We start from the raw sequence: 22486 nt of genomic DNA, 5'->3' as shown, positions 1-22486 counted from the left end.
CTGCTGGCCGTTATGTCATAGGATATGATATAACACGCAACATAAGGAGCTAACAAGTATTTTGAGAGTATCCAAAGCTTGATAGATCCTCTTTTTCTGTGCTTTAGAGCTCCACTGTTGTCCACAAACTATTAAACACATGCATGAGCCACACTGTTGCACTGGGTGACATGTTCTGTCACCACTATGAACACACACTGAAGCTTATTTAGACTTAATCCCACATACATCATTCTGCTGCTCCAAACACCCAGACTATAGCAGAGATACTCAGTTTGCTCTGCTTAGGGGCCACTTTTGCAAAATGAGAGAAGGCCAGAGGCCAGTCGCAGCAGCCATATACATGTTTTTAGGATTTTAGGACATTACTATGGTTTGAAGATGTTTCTCGGATTTAAGGACGTTTCTAGGATTTTATGACATTTCTAAGATGTTAGAATGTTTCTAGACATTTCAAGGATTCTAGGACATGTCTAAGATGTTTCTAGGACTTTAGGACATGTCTAGGGCTTTGGGGTATTTCTTGGAGTTTAAGACATTTCTAAATGTTAAGGATGCTTCTGGGATTTTTAGACATTTCTAGGATGATAAGACATTTTAGTATTTAAGGACATTTCTAGAATTTAAGAACATTTTCTTGGATTTTAAGACAGGATTTTAGGACATTTCTAGGATTTTATGATGTCAGGGGTTGCAGGGGATTCTCAACTGGCACTGTTTTTGATAAACAAGCTCTATTTTGATGCTGCTTTATGCACATTGGCACCTTATGTATACTAAAAACACAAAAACAAATCCCAGTGTGAGTCACTTTATTTTTATTGTGAATTAGAAAATGGTTGGGAGCCTAGATTTGTCCCGCAGATCATTATATGAGTATCACTCAACTAGAGCACCAAATGTTGATTAATCCACAGCTGAAAATAGTCCCCATCAGATGCAATACTTCCTCATGTCTGAGAGATGTTTGCTAAAACAGTCAGATTCAGATCCACTCTACACAAACAGTAAGCTGATTTTGGTGATTTTTTGAAATTAGGCAAATACCTTTTTGAGTCGGTCAATAGTAACCAACTGGACTTGATGACAATAAGAAAATATAAAATAATGCTAACCTCGTGTATTTGAAAAGTTATCTTTGAATGGTAATGGAGTGGAGACTTCCCAAATGAATCTACTCTTTCAGCTGCATTAGCATGCAAAGTGACAACAGTGGTGGAATACACAAATTAAGCAAGTTTCAAGATGATTTTCATATGGTAGTGAAATGAAGTCAAACAATGGCCATCTGAAAGGTAGGAAAAGCACATTCAAAACCCAAATGACTACAGTGGTTTGGAAAATGGTCAGTATCAATGTAAAGTAGAAAAGGCATTCAATGTGACAGACTACAATGTCTTTAAGATTACAGATTGTGTCCTATAGACTGCAATGCTGAGTTTACACACCCATGTCACCCTCTGTTGTTTTGCTTTAGTGTAGTGATATTGAACTTACAGCCCACGGGCCAGATCTGGCCCTCAATAGGGTGCTAGGTGGCAGCTCAACTATTTCTAATTCATAATAAAAGCAACAGCGATTCACACCAGGAATTGTTTTTGTACTTTGTATACATAAATTCTATAAACATCCTTGAAGCTGAGATACGTCCTAAAATCCTTGAAACATCCTTAAATCCCGAAAAACATCCTAAAATCCTAGAAACTTCCTAAAATCCCAGAAATATCCTAAAATCTTCCAAATATTCTAAAATCCTAGAAATGTCCTATAATCCTAGAATGTCCTAAAATCCTAGAAATGTGCTAAAATCCAGTGAACATGTATGGGGCTGCTGCGACTGGCCCCTGGCCTCCTGTCGTCTTGCAAAAGGGGCCCCAAAACAAAGCAACTTGAGTGTCCCTGCTGTAGTGTCCCTCAGCCCTACCCTCATCCAGAGACAATCCTTTGACACGTTTAATAAACTATTGCAAGACACTGAAATGAGCTTTCATAAAAATGTACATGTTTCAAAAACAGTGAAAAATGAACCTGCTTTGATCATAGTGTAATTCTCCGATGCAGCGACGTGTTTGCAGCTATAGTTTGTTTGTTCAGTGGACTTGTTTAACTCCAGTGGAGGCAACAGTGCCATTTTTAACGTGGACCAAGCCGCCTACAGTGAGGTAAGTACAGTTACAGTAAATAATATGGAAGCTTAAACATAAGCTTAGGGGATTCTAGAGAGGTGCAAACATGTATTAAGGAGGCCTATAATACAGAGATTACTGCATACACACATCAAAACACCCACCTGCTAAAATAGATATTATGGATTTATAGGATTGTGGTCTCAGGTCTCTTTCACAGCTTTAACGTATGGTGTCTTATTTTCAGATCATACATTTATAAAGCTGCTAAAATCAACAATATTATATTAAAAATGGATCAAATGATTATGTTTTATAAGAAACGGGGGCCTTGTAGTGACAAACACAGAGAATTGTCACTCGACTGTAGTTTCCCTCAGCTCTACAAAAGTGGCCGCTGAGCAATGCAAGTTATGAATCCCTGCTGCTGCATCATGCCTGAGGAGGCCAGTTCCAAACTACAAGCGCATAGCCATAACATCATGTGACCTATAAAAGCTAAAAAGCCTAAAAAAGTTTAAAAACTTTATTTTGATAAATGGGAGTTTTTTTCGAAATAGACATGTTTCCATTAGGTGTATTTCATATTTGCAATTTAAATCTGCACCTAGAAACAGTCTGCTTAACCTGATTAACTCTCTCTAAAACAATCTGGGCCTTTTTCTCTAAAGACTGGTTAAAAAAAACTATTACCACCTCTTGCTGCTTCTATTCATGTGCCAAGAGCAGAAAGTAGAGCACGTTTAAGATACAAAAAAAGAACAATGGCATCATCATAATCAGCTGGCCCCAAAGCACACAGTGGAGACCCAGACTGGGCCAGACCCCCAGTCATCCACATGGTAATCTCCTGTTAACAGCCCAATATCAATACAATATCTTCAGTTGGGGGCTGCCGCCACCAGTAATTACAGCTGCTCTGTCTATCTATCTGTCGGCCCGGTGTCCTACTTCTGGGAGCAACAATAAATGAAAGGTCTGCTCCCCAATCTGCCATCCATCCATTCTGTCCTCCCTCTACATCCACCCACCCACACATCCATCCATTCATCCCCTCCCTAAACTTGTCTGTCTCGTCTGTCCATCACAAGAGAGGAGGAGGAGGAGGATGAAGGGTCCTCCTGCCCAAATATGAAAAGGAAAAAAAAACAAGAGGGGGGCTGCGGCAATGTCAGTGAATGAAATCTGTTTAATGCAGCAAACACACACCATGATTGTGTGTGTGGGTGGGTGGTTGTTTCACAGATGGCTCGTGCCGGACACACAGCCCAAAGCTCCTCTCTGTCAAGTGTGTCAAACAGGTTTAATTGCTGCTGCCGCTCTGTGTGTGTGTGTGTGTGTGTGTGTGTGTTAGTGTGTGACCGGGCAGATGGATCCCTAACAATGACACAGGAACTGACTCTGCCCCTCGTCATACAAAAGAGAAAGAGAGAGGAAGAAGGAGGGGTAGGCGGAGGGAGAAGGAGGACGATAGGAGCAGCAGTATTAATCTGCGCTGTCCCCGGCCATCAGCACACTGCTCCCCATTTAACCTTCCCAACAATAGAGCCGAGTGGCATCAAGTGGCCTATTTGCATAGCGTATGCATAATCACATATAGAGCACAGTCACATATTAATCAACCCCCACCCACAACTCGCTGCATTTTTTATTTGCAAATTTAAAAAAAAAAACAGAATGCCAGAATATAAATGTCACTAAAACTTTTTAAATTTGGCTGAGATGGAGATGTTGGCAAAATGATAAACTATAATAAGGGCTGGGAGAAAAAAAATTGAATAAATGCTGATGTTGTGGAAGCTGCTTCAGCTTTCTTACTGCTGTCACTGGTACGTGCTTCCACTCTGCCAAAAGGACTACAAAATATAAAGTAAAGGTGTGCCACACAGTAGCACAAGTCAGCCAGTTCTTATTCTGAAGCTGTGAAATACTGCTGATTTGTGAATTTGAGAGACTGCCACCTTTCACGACAGTGTGATATGCCACCGGACACTGTCAGTTTATAAGACGGCCAGCTGCAACCTTTCGCAGTGTTATGATACACCGTTGGTTGGGCAGAGAATACCTAACTGATGGTAGGTCTGCGGCAGTATGATATGAAGACTGGCGGTGTCAGCCTGCCAGAACCTGTTGCAGCTCTATGATACACCGCATTGCCTCACGTTGAATTGTTGCCAGTAACAACTTAATATCAGGAACATAAGGGTGCTCATAGAGCAGGTGTAAGGGGCAGTGGATGAGTTCAACAAACCATGGACTTTCCACTGAGAACCCAGTGTTCTCTTCCCACATTCCCACACTTTTGTAGCCAAACCTTAACAATGTGCTTCTGTTGATGTCCGACATTGGTTGCCATGTGCTTTTGTTGCCTAGTCATAACCATGTGCTTTTGTTGACATGCCAATGTTGAATGTGACATCCTGGAACGTAACCGGCAGACACAGGTGGATACTTAGCGTAATATGTAGACATGGAAGTTCACTGACAAAGTGGTGCTGTGTGATGACTTGGGATGAGAATGTATTGCGCAAATTCACTAATTAAAATCACATAAATGTTATCTTTTTAAGGTGTGAAGCAGCTATGGTACGTCCAGAGTTACAGAGTTTCCATGTACTTCCAGTCTTAATCATGGATATACTAAAGAGACCTGGATACAGTGTTCCAGACAGGACCCTGTTCATTCCTTTAAAAGTTGCTCAGTGGCACAAGAAGCCAAAAAAGCTGTGTTTGTGGTATGAAATTACCCAGATGATTCATTGGGGGCCCATAGAGCGAGCACATTAGAGACTTAAAACCAAGCTGGCTACTTGCGGTTTAGCACTCTGCTAACTTGAATGGGGATAAATAATTTAATCTTGCTGCTCTTCTAGACTTTCCAAATATTACCAGACCAAATGGATTAAATCCTGATGGTAAAATTAGTCATTTCATGAGGGCTGCGGCACTCAAAAATGTTTTCACTGACATACAGATGTCTCTTTAGGTAAGTCAAAAGGAAAAAGTTTTTTTGGGCCCAATGGCATCACATGACAGACACAGAAGTTGTGATTCCACTGTTAGGTCACTACAAGAATTGGTTTCAAAGTAGTGCACTTGGGACTTGGTCTTTATGGTTAGCTTGTCTAACCATGTCCTTACTCCAGATGCTGCATTCCATTCACCTTGGAGGTCAGAGGTCAGAGGTCAGAGCTGGGAATGATGTCACACCCAATTTGTACTGCAGTTGTGCATACAAACACCATAGCTACGTGTCCACAGATAGAAGTTGGACAGTGCTGTGAGTGCAGCTGTTTTAATGACACATGATGACAACAGAGGTGCTAACAAACAGTATATTACTACAGCCAAATGGGATTTTGAGGTTGAGATTGATGAGGTTCCTTCAACTGTCTAGTCAGAAATCGACTTCAGGGGTTGTTTCAATTGAGATTTTCCGGCTAAGAAAAAAAGAATCATTAGAAAATTACCAAACAACTAAGGACAATATCAAGTAAACTCAGTTTATAATTACGTATTTAAAATAAGGTTACAAAAAACATATTTTTTAAGATAATTTTCTCTTAATTTCAGGTCATTTTTCTTGTAACTACTAATTTCTTGCTAATATTTGGGTCATTTCCTGTTTAGTTGCTCATTGCCCTCTTTCTATGTTTTTGAATGAAATCAAGCCAATATTCTCAGGTTTCAAAGGGTTAAACTACGTTGCAGTAGACAGCGGGAACAGAAATAACATTATGGCTAAGTGGTTACAGGTTCACACATCAATAATTTAGCACTCAGGAGGGTACAATTGTTCAGAAGGAGTACTTTTAATTTGGATACTTTAATACATTTTACTGACAATACTTACTTTCACTGATAGCAAACCCTGAATGTAGGTTTTTTGTGTATTTTTACATAGTGGTTTTAATTTCTTAATAGATCTTCCTCTGTGTGTACATGTGTGTGTGGCAGAGAAAATTTGAGCAAAGAAACAGCATGTGTGTATGAGAGAGAGAGGCCCAGGTGAGCTCTTGGGAATCAGGTGTTGGGTTTGCCATTTCTGTCGCCATAGAGACCAAAATGGCCAGTGAGGCACTAACAATGTCTCTTTTAAGGGGCTTTAAACACAGACAAAAGCGCTGTCTGGAGGCTCATATCATATGCCACCTACTGAGTTAAATGCAGCAGGGAAGCACAAATCCATGCACACATGATTTTTTAATCAGGAGGGCATATCAAATCCAAAGCTATGGTCTCTTTACCCTCTAACTTTTTTTAAAATGAAAATGTGTCCTTGAAATACATTTCTTTTACCACATTTAGTTGTATGACATCAATATCATACATTTGCTTATATCAGTGATACTCAATTTACAGTCCGCAGGCCAAATCTGGCCCCCGATAGGGTGCGAGGCGGCCCCTTAAACATTTTGATTGACAAAATGTTTAACAAAAATGAAGTTATTCACGCTGGGAATTCTTTTTTTTACTTTTAGTATAAATAAGGTGCCAGATTGCATGGAGAAGCAATAAAATAGAGCTTGCTTATCAAAAAAAAGTGCCAGTGGAGGATCCCACACACACCCCGACAGAGGTCCTAGCTAAGCCCCTACTGTCCTGAAATCCTATAACTGTCCTAAAATCCTAGAAACGTGTGAAAATCCTACAAATGTCCTAAAATCCTGGAAACGTCCTTCAATCCTAGAAATGTCCTAAATCCTACAAATGTCCTGAAGTACTAGAAATGTCCTAAAATCCGACAAATGTGCTAAAATGTCCGAAAATCCTGGAAACATCCTCAAATCCTAGTAATCTCCTAAAAGCCAAGAAATGTCCTTGAATACTAGAAACATCGTAACATCCTAGAAATTTTCTAAAATCCAAGAAATGCTGGGAAATCCTAGAATCATCCCAAAATCCCTGAAATTTTCTAAAATCCCCGAAACATCCTATGATCTGAAAAATGTCCAAAAAAACAAGAAACATGTATGAGACTGCTATGATGGGTCCCTGGTCACTTCTCATTGTGTAAATGTGACCCCTAAACAAAGCAAGTTCAGTATCCCTGGCTTCTACCAGCACTTCATTTTTCTAATGCTAAGCTAATGTTGAGGGATATTTTAAAACCCAGGAAATGTCATGACCACACAGTTCCAACAACAGATATTTAAGATGTCTTGTGACAAAAATTTCATAGACAAGTCCCCTAATCCAGCATGACACTGTTGATACCTTTCAAACGTAGGCATCCTTCCCAGAACTGAACATAAAGTTGTTGGAGGCTGAACAACACTTGGCCATGAAGCATATGATGTCATAGACCCACCTGTTTGTCTATCAGGGTTTTGTCTGTCATGCTTGAGTCTAGCAGATTACATTAAGTTTGTAAAAAGCAGAGTGTCAGATAAAACTACTGTCTAAATACTTCCCTGGAGTTAGTCTGGGTCCAAAAACGTCAACTGCTACTTTCTCTCCATAAGAACAAGCAGTTCAGTAAACTTGATGTAATCTGTGACTTTCCTTGTGTGTGTGCACGTGTACAGAGGTTTGTGCCTGTTTTAAATTGTGCATTATCTGTCTGTGCATGCGTGAAGCAAACTGAAGGTCACACGCCACCCGCAACCTGAGCAACCACTTCCAAATCCCACATCAGAGCATACTGTTATTCTCTACAACCCTAGAATATAATCATTTAACTCCGATGCTCTTTTTTTTTATGTAGCAGCTATTGTAGTTTATGAAATGAGATAGAAAGCCAGACGCCACAAGGAGGCCACACACCATGACACGACTGAATGGAGCCACTGTGACCCTCTAACACCTGTGAACCATCAGCTTATCTGCATTATAGCGTCTGAATGAAGGGGAGATTGTATTACTATGTATGTAATGCTATTTTAGACGACTGTGTTCTTCCAACAGTCTGGGTTTGTCTAATTTCTGTTTCAACATGATGACACTCTAGTGCACAAAGCCAGTTCCACAAAAGATACGCCGTTATTCCCCACGGTCTTTCTTTGCCATTGCTAGCCGGCGGCTGTTAACACCACATCCTGTAAATTCTCCCTCCACCACTAGGTGTTGCAGTGTCTTTAAGCTCAGCTGCCTGTTTCATCAGTAGAGACCGGAGACTGAGCTCTGGTGGTGCGTGCTGTGCACTACATATAATGAGTTTAAATAGAAAAAGTAGTGCCTGTATTTATGACCATATTGATAAACATACCCTCAGGATTTCTACATACCCTGGAATACCGTAATACTGTGATATTGACTGTGAACAGCTGGCGGCCAGCAATGGCAGAAAGAGACCATGGGAAATCACAGCATGGTTTTTTTTTCATGTAACTTAAACCAGAGGTGGTGATTGTTAAACAGAAGACTTACTAACTAGAATACTAGCAAGATTAACTATGAAGGTTTGGGTGAAGTTTTCTTTTTCAGTTGAGTTTAAATGAAGTGTCTTTTATGATGAGTTAATGAGGCGATTAAACCTTGTCAGTCCTCCGTGACTGAGAGAAAGTTGAATTCAAAAGTGTACAGTTGCAGTTCATTGTTTCATAAGGAAAAAAGGTCACAGACTATTACTTTTCTTAACATTTTGTGGGTTTCAAATGAGTTTTTATTAGTCTGAAAAGCTGAAAGTGGTGAAGTGGTAGCACTGCACACCTATACCATCATAACATATACCCTGGTGAAATTTCAAGAAGGTACGCAGTTATAAAATATTACATACTGCCCAAGCCTACTTGACACATACTGTATTGGGGACTAAAAGTCAGGATATATCTGCCTTTGCTACTTCAGCATTAACCAATTTTGAATTAATGTCTTAATTAATAAACCAGCACTGTAGTGTTGCTTAAAGCAAAATACATATGAAAGGCTTATTAATAACTCAGTAGACGTAATTTTGGAGCCTGGAGATTTATTGTCTTCTCAAGTGAAAAAGTAGAAATGGAAGACTAATCAGTAATATTTTGCTCATGATTTTCTATTTGGCTATTCAAAATTGAACATTTTTTCCAATGCCTGTGTCAACTAAACAGGCGTATGTGCACTTTTCATTTGTGTTTTACAGGTTTAATTGGTCCTGAGTGTGCATCTGTGTGTGTGTGTGTATGTGTGTGTGTGTGTGTGTGTGTGTGTGTGCTGTAGAATAGCAGTGATTCAGAAAGAGACACAATAGTGTTGTATATCTGCCTGACATGTTCCCTGTTGTCAGGAAGTCACTACTGTACAATCTATCAGCCACTGAGAATGTGGTTAAACCTTCTTTTTTTTCTTTTAAAGGAAAAGCCTAGAGATTGAACACTGGCTGTCATGGGAGTCACAGGAGCAGTAGACAGAGGGAAGAATGGATGGGAGGAGGGGGAGCAGAGATCCTCATCTACCCGGCTGCAGCGCTAGACCGAAGCAAACGATGCAGGAGAGACAGACAGAGGACAGGAGACAACGTAGTTCCATTTGTCCTGAAGTTTCAGTCGGGACATGTTTGTCTCATGGAAATAACACTCCATAAATATCTAAGTGTGTGTGGGGGGATGTTTGACTGTACAGTGCTGCTGATGAGGCTGCGGTTTGCTCACTGCCTGCTCTATTTCTGTGCTTATTATCCATGGCCCTCAGCGCTTTTCATATTTCGTCTGCTGCTGTAATAACTAGAGTGGAAAGTACAATTTAACCGTAGACACGAATAGGCTGCTAAACATAGACATCGGTGGAGTGGGGTCTGGGACAACACACATACACACACACGCACACACACACACACACACACACACACACACACACACACACACACACACACACACACAGAGAATGGTTGCATAATATGGCGCTGCACTTTTGTATATATTATGAATAAGCGTTTTTTTGGAAGGTGCAGGGACGGTGTGTCACCCGCCTACATCACTGCTACAATTATCGTTAAAATGCACAATGTGACTCAACAGTCACCTTTTTGTTCTCGTTGTTTTGTAACATTTGATTGTCTGTTCCTGTTAATATGGCACCATCTTTATAGAGTGATGTTCTGCAGACAGTCTGTCTTTGGTCAAAATCCTAAAGCTTCTAAAACATATCAGACTCAAGTTTGGTCGACATGTTTCGAAAAAGATGCACACAATATCCAGAATATTAATATTTGATCCAATGGCGTATCCATGAGGATTGCTGGGTTTCAATAACAAACTCTACAAATGGTGCAGACAGTTGGAGCTCAGGGTTGTCCATGGGCTGTGTGTCTGTGTGTGCTATTTCTACATTTGTGAGGACAACTTTCAGTCTCAAAGTTTCTTGAAGCGCTGTGTGAGGGTTCAGAACTGAGGCTGGATTTAAGACCAGAGAATGTCTTTTGTAACTGATGGTCCTCGCAGGTGTAGAATTGTATGTTTGTGTGTGTAGCGCATGCTATTATGGTGTCAGTGGGGAAAGAGCCACTGCAGTGAGCCATGCAGGGAGGCCATATTTTCTGTTGCTGTACATATGGCCACTGAAAAACTGGGACAACACAAATGTTCAGTTCTGTGTGCAGACCGATGTGGTCACGCTTCATAAAACTGGCATCAACCAGTAAATCAACTTTAAAAATAGATTTATTATTCTGAAATCCATTAAAAAATATACCAGTTAGGCATTTTGACTTGCATCAGTGTATTAGGATCTTGTAGGCATGTCATGACACCAGAAATCTACAAACCCCAATTCAAATGAAGTTGGAAATAAAAAAAGAATACAATGATTTGCAAATCCTTTCCAACCCATATCTATTTGAATACACTACAAAGACAACAAGATATTTAGTATTCAAACTGATAAACTTTATTGTATTGATAATTTCCAAAGACAATTTGAAATGTGGACTCGTCAGACCACAGGACACTTTCCCACTTTGTGTTATTCCATCTCAAATGAGCTCGGGCCCAGAGAAGCCGGTGGCGTTTCTGGGTGTTGTTGATATATGGCTTTCGCTTTGCATGGTAGAGTTTTCACTTGCACATGTAGATTTTGCAATGAACCGTGTTAATTGACAATGGTTTTCCGAAGTGTTCCTGAGCCCATGTGGTAATATCCTTTACAGGATAATTTCGGCTTTTAATGCAGTGCCACTTGAAGTATCAAAGGTCACAGGCATTCAATGTTTGTTTTGTGGCCTTGCCGCTTACATGCAGAGATTTCTCCATATTCTCTGAATCTTTTGATGATATTATGGACTGTAGATCTGAAATCCCTAAAATCCTTGCAATTTACTATGAAAAAAGTTGTTCGTAAACTGTTGGACTATTTGCTTATGCAGTTTTTTCATAAATTGGTGAACCTCGTCCCATCCTTGCTTGTGAACGACTGAGCCTTTCGAGGATGCTCCTTTTATACCCAATCATGACACTCACCTGTTTCCAATTAACCCGTTCACCTGTGGAATGTTCCAAACAGGTAATTTTTGAGCATTCCTCAACTTTCCCAGTCTTTTGTTGTTCCTGTCCCAGCTTTTTTGGAACGTGTTGCGGTGAATATTTGCAAAAATACAATAAAGTTTATTAGTTTGAACATTAAATATCTTGTCTTTGTAGTGTATTCAATTAAATATAGGTTAAAAAGGATTCGCAAATAATTTTATTCCGTTTTCATTTACGTTTTACACAACGTCCCAACTTCATTTGAATTGGGGTTTGTAGAAATTGATACAAATATCAGTGAAATTTCATGATTCTTAAAAGCTAATTTGATACCACAGTAAAAAACAAAAGCAAAACAATACAGAAAATTGGAATTGACTTGGTACCTAAGTAGCCTTGCTCCCTTGTTTGTCTATATAATAAACATATAATTCATTGCAATGTTTTCCTACGGAGAAGAATTTAGGAGTTTTCTTGTGTGTGGTGATTGTTTCTAACTACTGACTCCAGTCTTGTGATGCTGACTGCATAACGATAAGAAAACATCCATTCCTCATGATGACGAAAAAAAAAATGCTCATCAAGATGACGCTGAGATAACCAAGTAGTCTTGTGATAACAGATTTAATGAATGAAGTAATTTCTACCAATGTCCTCTTTAGACATCATCATAACTACAGTTGTTCACTGTTATTTTGTTGTAAAAATCTGATGTCAGACACATCCTTGGTGTTTCCAGGTGAGATTCACATCCAGAACAAAGGAGTTCAGGAGACCCCTGCTAAGTATATTTCTTCAGAGTGAATGAACACCTCCAGGGTAAGACCAGGCTTAAACATCATGGATGAGACACTATGCTGCAGTTCACACATCACAGAGGCTGGTCTGATCAGGCCTTTTGATGCATCGCTGCCTCCAGTAGATCCTGCACATTGGATTTACATCAGCTGCTTTGGTCTTAGTGAGCTGTGTGCTGGCCGCGAGTCATGTGCGCTCCGGCTCGAGTACACTGATTAGCTTCGCTGTCTCAAACTTTCCAGCTCAGCTAATTCAATGAGGAGCTGCTGCTCTTCCTTAGCCCTCCTGATCTATCCTCTGTCTAACGAACCGGTGGACTCATTACTATTCAGGGTGGAATCAGTTCCTCTCCTGGCATTAACTGATCCTGTCCACCTGTGCAAACCCAGGCTGTCTCACACTGCAGGCAGACAGGCAGAAGTAAACTCTCACAGAAACTAAAAGGATTTATATCAATTATTGAAAATGCCCCGCTGAGAAGCTTGTGTCTGGGTTTTTACAGTCTACTGTCACGGTCTACTGTAAAGCAGCTGATTTTAGTGTTACTATACATGAATATAGAACTATAATGTTAGTTAAGTAGTTAAGTACAATTTTTTCCAATAACAGCAAACATCAGATCAAGATCTTTTAGGCCTGCAACATTTTTGTAATATGAGTGTGCTAGTACACAGTCATTGGCAACTAAAAATACACAGACTTTAGCTTCATAATGTGGAATTATTCCAATACATTATCATTCCAAGTCATATTGCAGCTTTGTCAGTGGGCTTGCGCGGCTACATACGACGCTCTAGGTATCCTTCTGTGTCTGCTGTTAATGTTGCGGGATGCTGCTACTGATGCTGGGATGTCAACAAAAGCACTCAGTGGGATTACACTACAAAAACAAGCCGTTATGTTAATGCAGCAAATGCACATTGCAACTAATGCCGAGTGTCAACAAAAGCACATGCTTAGGATTAGGAAAAGGCATAAACGTATGGATGGTTAGGTTTAGGCAAAAAGGGCACATGTTCATGCGTAGCGAAAAATCTGGAGTTTGTCGGACCAATCCACCGCTCCTCCCACCCGCCCTATAGGGATCTTTGTGCTCCTTGTATTGCCTTGTTACTGGCAGCATTTCAACTGACGCTTTTCAGTGGTGTTTGCAGATGTGGCAGACTTTGTCTGGCTGCGTTAAGAACGGACAGCGACTGTCTGTGTATCAGGCTGCTGCAGCAAGTGCCTTCCAGCCTTCTGGCCATCAGACTGCATATCATAACACCATGACCAGTTTCGTCCAGTGCCGTTCTCAGCTGATGCTGCCTATATGGCTGCGAAAGGTGGCTTTTTGGTGTCATGATCTTATGCCAAAATCACGGCAAAAGCAGCATTATTTGACGACCTCAGAATGAGAATGGGCTGGAGGCTGTTCATATACATTTGTATGTTTTTCTACAAAAAGTAATACTGATAGTAGTAGCAATATCTATACATATCCCATGTAATGATGAGCCAGATATAAGTGCATAACCCATTTATTCTGGAAGGCTGTGATTATGTGACGAATGTGCATGCTGGAGGAAAGAAAGAAGCTTTCTTGGGTAGTCTATTTTAAAAGCAGGTTGCAGTGGTAAACTGGTCACAAAATACAGAACTTTTCCCAAGACTTTCCCCAGGAGACCACTGTCTGGAACCATGAGAACTTTAACTAAACTTCAAAGTCATTTTAGGGTACGTCCTCACCATGTTTCCTTTCCTAACCTTAACCACACTAACTATACTTGACTATACCTAACCTCCATGACTTTACTTTTGTAGTTTAATGTTAAAGACATTACATCTTTCAATGGGCGCTAATTTGTAGCATATCATATGAACCACTGTATGTAGATGCGTTGGATTATTTGCTGGAATAGTCACAAATACAAATACAACAAAGACTGTACATGACAAAATCTTATTTATCACTGACGTGATTATATGCACAATTTTAGAAAATCATGAATACATATCCATGGAAGCTGTGGAATAGTCACATGGGAAATACTTACATGATAGGAAACAAAAGTAGCAAGATTTGCAAGACTGGAAGTGACAAATTCCATTTAAGTGCAGGGCCATGACATGTGATTACTTCCTCAACCTAAATTAAGAAAATGATCTTCACACCTATCCTGGGACTTTGACCAGAGACTCTGAAACCGTCAAGAGGGACATCATTACAGGATTACGGGGTCAGGTGAATGTAAATGACAAGAGCCATTTTTGCATTGGGCCATGATGTGTGATTATTTGCTTAATTTAAATTCAGAAAATTCTTTAGATGAAGCTCTGGGATAGCCACATGGGAAATAATTATGTATAGCAACAAGATAGGGTGAAGGCAACAGTGAAAATGACAAACGCCAAATCAAACTGGACAGGAAAAAATCAGCTGAGTGGGAGAGGAAGAAAATGTCCCGCTCTTGTCAACCTTTTGTGCACATTTTTGGCGTTAAAAGGACTAAAAATATGATTCTTTTTTTTTTTTTTTTACTCTTGCAGTGAAATGGGTTTTTGCTGTTGCAGTCAAAAATAGGGATGATGGCTTGCCTCTCAACCTGCTCTCGCTCTGTTTTTGGGTGCAGTGGACAGTCAGAGAGCCAAACAGAGATATAGCTTTAGAGCAGGCACAAAGAGGAGATAGATGACACACACACACAAGCAAATACACACTGACAAATACAAACTGAATCAAAACCAAATCTCTACACCCCTCCTCCTCCTTTTTTTCAGATTGCAATATCATGCTGGCACACAAGGCTGAAACTTTCCAAGAGCATTTGTGTCATTTTTCCATTTTTCCATTTATGTCAGTCTGTTCATCTGTCGATCGCTTTGTTTCACTTGCTTTGACATAAGCAGTGAGACAGAGACAGACAGGAGGACAGAGAGACAGACAAACAGTCAGAATAGAGCGCAACCAGCTCTTTCTCCCTCTCTGTGCGTGCAGGCAGAGCCTAGCAGACAGAAGCTGACTCGGTAACGGGTGATGTCATCCTGCAATGTGAGCGTCCCCCTGGTCCTGATCCCATGATGCAACACTCTGGTGACACTGTGAAACAGGTTGCCGCTGCTACTGCAGGCTGCATCCAAAACTGCTGAGCTGCATCTCTTCCCCCTCTCTAACTCCTTTCTGTCTCTCTTGTTCTTTGGCTGCTTTGCATCTCCTCTCCATTTCTCTGCCCTAAATAAAGTATTCCCTCATTACTCCCTCTCTCCAAATCTCCGTCTCTTTTCCTCTGCCCTACATTTCCATTGTTTCAGTGTTTTCACTTGATCAGATCCCCCAGCACCATCCGTGCTGCCCCCTCCTCCTCCTCTCTTTTCTATATTTGCTCTCTACCCACACAGACTCCCCCTCCCCCTCTTCCCCCCTCCCTCTCTCCCCTCATCGCTCTCCACTGGTTGTCAAGGCAGCAGGGCACCATGGCTCAGCATTATTCATGCAGTAGCACAGTCAGCCAGCCGCTCAGACAGACAGGCAGTCAGACAGACAGGCAGTCAGATGGGCAGAGAGCCAAGCAGGCAGGCTACAAGGCCGCCAACCGGTCCAGCAGAGTCAGGCAGACCTGCTTTGGAAAAACATTTAACTCTTTCCTCTCTCCATCAAAAAGGATAATTCCAGATTATTGCAACTTGGATCTTATTTTTATAAGTTTACTCACTCTACCTGGTAACAATAACACTGTCACCAAGTTAGCACTAATCACTGTATCAGGCAACTTGTGACATCAATAATAAGAAATCTGCACTTAAAAATATGAGACTTTGGATAAAAGTTACACAATTACATCAACTTGTTACATCTATTTTTTTTCTCCAAAATTAAATATGCTAGCATGGCAAGTAATGTTAACCCCTTGAAACCTGAGCAAATTGCCTTGATTTCTTTTAAAAACATGGGAAGGAGGCAATGAGCTGCCCTAAGAAGAAATGACCCAGAAATTAGCAAGAAAATAGTAAAAAGTATATATATAAAAAAACAACAACACAAAAAACAACAAGGAAATTACCTGGAGAAAACGGCTTTAATATTACAGTAATTCTGTAAGAAATCTTTTAAATATCTAATAATTAATAATCATAAATATGATTCTTGACATTTTTCCCTAGCTTTTTTAGAAATAATTTTCTAAATCTACTAATTACTTGTAGTTTGTAGGACATGGCCTGCTAATGTTTTCCCATGTTTATAAAAGAAATCAAACCAATTTGCTTTGAGTTCAAAGGTTTAAATACTTGTGAAAGGCATCTGAACATCGCACAAGAAAAGTGATGTCGCTCCAGGTTTCAAAGGGTAAAATCATAATTTCTACTTGCAACATCTTTTCACTTTGCATCAGCTTATATTTTTAGCCTGGCTCGAACAAAAATCTTACTAAACTAACAAGTAATATTTTGTATGAATTAGGTGCATTTTTTCACTTTTAGAAAAACTCACTCACATTGCGTCAACCATGTTATAAATAATTAAATTACTTTACTCCAAATTAAAAAAAATAAGTCTGTTGAAATTCTTTAAAGGCACACATACAAAGTAAAATTCTTAATAATTATTCTGGTAACTTTTTACATCAGACTTTAACAGCCAGTTGCCCATTTTGAAAGTTTAATTTCTTCTTTTCAATGATAACAAGAGATTTAAAGCAAATGCCAAAAACAATAAACAATTGGATGGGCTGTAAAACATGAGTGTCCTTATGTTGTTGCAGCAGGTATGTTATTTGGCATAGTAATGTAATTTTAAATGCAGATTAACTTTAAAAGTCTGTATCGGATTACCGTTCAACAGAAATGTGAGTTTGAATGAAATAAAAGCAGGCTGTAATGTATTGCCATTTCAGGTATAATGCTATCAAAGTTGATTTCATAGTGCTCAGATATAAATGTAAAGTAATGGCAACATGGAAGAAAGGGAAAAAAAAAAAAAATCCCAAACACTATGGACTGTTTTGCCAAGTGGTTTACAGTAGTTTAAATTACACAGAATATGATTTGTGGTAAAAGGGCTAAAAATGCCAAAACACTACAACAGTGCTGTAATGCATCAGGAATAAAAGCCTGAGAAAAGCCAACAAAATGCAAATGAATGCATACAAGGCCAAGCAAGCTTTAGAAGAACTGTATGTGTGTGTGTGTGTGTGTGTGTGTGTGTGTGTGTGTGTGTGTGTGTGTATGTTCTTCCTATTCAGTCCTTTGAGGCGTAGTTTTATCAACAGCTAGTGAACAATGATCAAGCTCTCAGAGAGACAGCAGCTCTGAGGCAGAGCAACCCTGAACGAGATTACGGCAGAACAAACACTCTTTATCTGATTCCTAATACAGTACATCAGTCAGAAGGACAACCTCCCATCTCCCCCTGCTCCACCCAAACCTGCCCTATGACTGTCTCGTTCTGCCTCCTCCTCTCTCTGACATGCAAAGCTTCCTCTGTACACTACAAACTATCTGATGGAATAATACAACATGGGGGCATTGTACCAGACTGCCTGACACAAAAGAAAAAGCTCTCTATTTACAAGTTAATTTATGTACCAACCCTCACCTCCAGTCATGACCTTTGAGTCATAACCCTAACTATGACATCATGGATATACAAGCTACTGGAGCAAATTTTCTTTGTCGGGAGTCTGGGCTCAGCAGAAATGGGACAAATGCTTTTTTTTTGCAATTCACAAATACGTTTCAATTCTTGACTGTTATGTCAACCTCAACAAGTCAAGATTAAACTTGATGGAAAGAAAAAGTTGAATTATTGTGTTAGTCCAACAAAAACTGGACATTTAAAATACATATTAACACATTAGTCTGATTTAAATATGTACTACATGGAATTTCTCAACGTCGGACTAACATAGCTAGATAATGCGGTTGGCCACAGCGGCCGTGGGTTCATTTCCAGCTCGCAGCCCTTTGCTGCATGTCATCCGCTCTTTCTCCCCCTTTCACATTATTGATCTTCGGTCCTGTCTAATAAAGGCAAAAATGCCCCCCAAAAAAAAATCTTAAAAAAAAAAGACCACAAAATGACTAATTCAACTGTCTACATTTAAGCCATCCAGTTCTATGACAAAAGGAAAGTCTAAAAGGGTGGCAAGGTAACATTTTTTGACCGCCATTTAAGTAAGCAATATGCTAAACCCACTTGGCCATCTGAAGTCTCTAGTGCACAAGCCTCATGGGCCCTTTGATCCGTGACTTCTATACCTGGAAAAAGAGATTTTTTTTGCTTCGTGCAGCAATGAGCAGCTCTCATAGAAATGAACAGGGCCCTGCCTCCATGGCTGTATCCAGACTTTCCTAATACATTGGTGGCATAAATACGTAGGAGAGTGCTGGAAAAGACAAAAGGCAAAGAGGAAGGGAAGTAAACAAAACAAGACAAAAGTATCAACAAAAAGTAGTACTGTACATACAAAACGTACAGCGCCCAAATGTTGTCTATGTTGTCACCGTATGACAAGTTACCCTTTTGCTGCTTGCTAACTTGTTAGGCATGTGACAGAACAGGTCAATCGGAGGAAGGTCCAAGAGCAACTAGCTGAAAGGGGGCACATCTCAACCTCCTGTGGTGGAGTCAGACATACTTCATATAGATCAGTTCTCCCCTGTGGTTTTATACGGGGACAAGGACAGTAGTTCAATTAAATGGCCTAATCGAGCTATAACCATAGCTCCACTTAACTGTGCACAGAAACATACTGAGTTTCTCGGTTTCTTTGCCTACCCTGCTACCACAGTGACCCACACATGGACAAGCAACAGAAGACAAATGGAAAACCTGTAACCTTGTTATGTATATAAAGTCTAAAGACAAGTGTACACTGTGGTACCAAATGGTGGTGAGAACCTCCTTCAATAACAATACATTCACAGGCTGTCATTCCAAAATGCAACTGCCAAAAGTCTGGACACTTTCAATGTCCAGAGTCAAACTAGCAACTTCTAATGCAGGATGAACACAGAAAACCTAATGTAACCCAGACTGAGCAGCTGCTTAGTTAATGCTGTGTCATTGCTCAGGCTGTGGACTACCAGGAATGGATACAGAGAAAAACGTCTGCAAGTTGGGGGTGTAAAAGCAAAACAGCAGGTCACTTGAATGGACAGTGGGAGCAACAGCAACCCCCAGCAGCATTTACAGGATGTTTGTGTGTGTGTGTGTGTGTGTGTGTGTGTGTGTGTGTGTGTGTGTGTGTGTGTGTGTGTGTGCGTTGGAGTGGTAAGGGAAATCTGTGGCAGGTGTATAAACAGATTCTCCCTGAAAGCCAAAAGGGAGGACAGAGCCTGTGTTTGTCACACTCACACAACGCCTGCTGTGGGGACAAAGGTGGAGGGTCACCGAGCACGCAGGGGGCCATAGCAACCACACACACACACACACACACACACACACACACACACACACACACACACACACACACACACAGAGTTACTGTACAGCTTTCACTAAACTAAATGAAACACGTCAGAGCGAGCCAAGCGGACTGTTGCCGCCTGACATGAGAGGGATTCCAACACCCGTGGGGCGGAAATGGAGGATTTGCTGCTGGCAGAGAGGAAAAGTAAAGAGAAGGAGAGGAGCATGTGGGGTAAACATGATGGTCTTGCGATGGATTAAAGTATGCGGTAACGCTGCCAACTGGTCTGAAGCTGGAGCTACTGAAGTGTGGGTGTTTGAGATGAAGAGCAGACACCTCTGAGTGTAGGCATCAACTGAGCTGATGACTGAGGGGAGAGCTGTGGTACGAGGCAAAAAGCTCCTATTCCACATAGACCTACAGTATACTTTTTATACTTTTTTTGTTTGTTTTTTTGTTTTTTGATACTCAAAATCTGTGATACTCAACTTACGGCCTGAATCCGATAAAAGTCCTATAATTCTCAGAATGTCCTGAAATCCTAGAAACTTCCTAAAATCCGTTGCTGAAACCTAACTACGTGCTTTTGTTGCCAAAACCTAACCAAGCTTTTAATGCTGAAACCTAACCATGCTTTTGTTGCCTAACCTTAACCACATGCTTTTGTTGCCAACACCAAATGACACGCTTTTGTTGCTGAAACCTAACCACGTGATTTTGTTGCCTAAACCTAAGGACATTTTGTTGACATCCCAGCATTGGTTGTGGCATACAGCAACGTCAACAGCAGACACAGGGGGATACCTAGTGGGTAATATGGGACATGACAGTCCACTGACAAAGTGGCAATAGAAGACAACTTGGGATGAGCGTGCTGAGTATGCATGCAAGTTGCCAGAATGTTGGCAGGTATAAATCCCATGTAGAGCTTAAATGGTGTAGTCTGTCTAACATACAACCATAAATAACTGAAGAAATGATTCTGAGTTATGACTTTTAACTTTCAAAGGTCACAGCTGTACTGGCCCACAGAGGCTGTAAGCTCCTCAGTACAGTACACTAATAATTTATGACTCAGTCTTCCAACAGTAAGCCTAGTCTTTAGTCTCCGACCCCGCAAAGAGTTAACTCTAGCATGCCAAACAGAGGGTGAACAGAATGTGTGACTGAGCATCTGAATATCACTGTGACAGCCAAAGGCCAAGATAAAACAGCAGTGGGCCTGCCATCCCCCTTCCTCCATCACTAAACACCCCACCTCGAAAAAAAAAAGAGTCCCCCGTCTCCTGCTGCATTGATCGGAGGTGCTGGGTTGATATGAAACTCGGTTTTTGATTTTAAACTTTCTCACCTCATTACTCATCAAATGTCACAAGGGTCCTTTGGTAAAGCGGATTGGTTGGACTGTGAATCGCTGACAGTAAAGTCAAAATGACCTGAAATGACTTTTAGCCTGACTTAAAAAAGCCCTTTGGCGTCAGGAGCAAGACTGAGGCCGCTTGTTAGAGTCAGGAGCACCATGATGAACTGCATGTGTGTGTGTTTGAGTTGCGAGCAGAGTGTGATCAACTTGTGATTCACCTCATATTAGATTAGAGGTGAACCAGGGTGGGAGCATGAGAGGGAATATGGATAAAAAGGATTGCTCAGTAATGTGGAAATAGCTAAGAGGCACAATACCTCTCTTTTTTTATACCCTACTTTACCTCATCTCCCCTTTGTCTTAATTCAGCAGCCATTGCAGCATAGAAGCCTGAAAAAATAACTGAGCAAGGAAATATCCAAATGTATGCAGAAACAGTCGTGCAGATATAAAGGCAACTCAAACAGGCCGCAGGAAAAGCAAATCCAATCAAAGTTTTGCACAAGCTGACCAAATAGAAGATATAAGAAAGACAGTGGGGAACCTCCACATGACTAAACACTCGATTACATTTCATTTTCCTCAGTTTGTGAAACACTGGTGGAGCGGTTTTAGCACAGAGGCCCAGGAGAGCAAAATAATAATAATGAAAAAAAAACAATGCTGCTCACACAGTGGTTTCACTTTCAAAGCTGCTCAAGCAATTTAGGATTTTGCTGGATGATGTTTTAAAGGCACACAGAGACAAGATGAAAAAACAGAAGATTATTTCTTTCAACTTGCCTATGCAGTTGAATGTCTGAATGCACTGAATGTCAGCAAACCAGTCCTCCATGTTGTTAAAAATGTTGCAACATGTTATACTTGTGCATGGTATATTTATGTGGTGACTGAGCTACACAGGGCTAATGGTTCAGGACGTAGATTCAGTGAAAAATGTTCACAACAGAGAGTGAGAAAATGATCAAACCTCCAAACATCCCCTTCCTATCTTTTCAGTGCTTTCAACAGTAATACTCCAAATGATCTCAGTGTCCTCACTTTTAGTGGCACAGCTCATCACTGTGTAAAGAACTGTTAAACCCCAGTGCCACACAGAAAGATTCAGATACCAGTCTCCCCTATAATGTATCAACTTTGCCATTGCAGAAATTAACGCAAATTCTGCCAATCTCTGTGCATGCACAACCTTGCAATTCAATCCAATCCAACAGTGAATCATACAGCCATGAAAGGAGGCTTTTGGCATTGGAATCTTACGCCAAATCACTGCAACAATGGCAGTATTTGACGACTTCAGAACAAGAACAGGCTGGACATATTGAGCTGCGCTGCCTTTCCTTGACCCGCTGTCACTCTCTCTCGTTCTCTTTTTTTTTTCTCTGTTTATAATGAGACTACAGCTGCATGAATGCAAGTTCTGTGGTGACA

At 40.6% G+C, this 22486-nt stretch overlaps 1 protein-coding gene across 5 annotated transcripts in view; it reads right to left on the bottom strand.

The window, feature by feature from the left end:
- Positions 1-22486, bottom strand: part of pik3r3b (phosphoinositide-3-kinase, regulatory subunit 3b (gamma)) — a 316493-nt gene that overhangs the window by 28058 nt on the left and 265949 nt on the right. The gene's annotated exons all lie outside the window — the stretch shown is intronic.

This window comes from Plectropomus leopardus, chromosome 5 (assembly GCF_026936395.1).
Source record: "Plectropomus leopardus strain MGB_pleo_1.0 chromosome 5, ASM2693639v1, whole genome shotgun sequence".
Classification (NCBI taxonomy): Eukaryota; Metazoa; Chordata; class Actinopteri; order Perciformes; family Serranidae; genus Plectropomus; species Plectropomus leopardus.
This window is presented reverse-complemented; position numbering and strand designations above follow the sequence as displayed.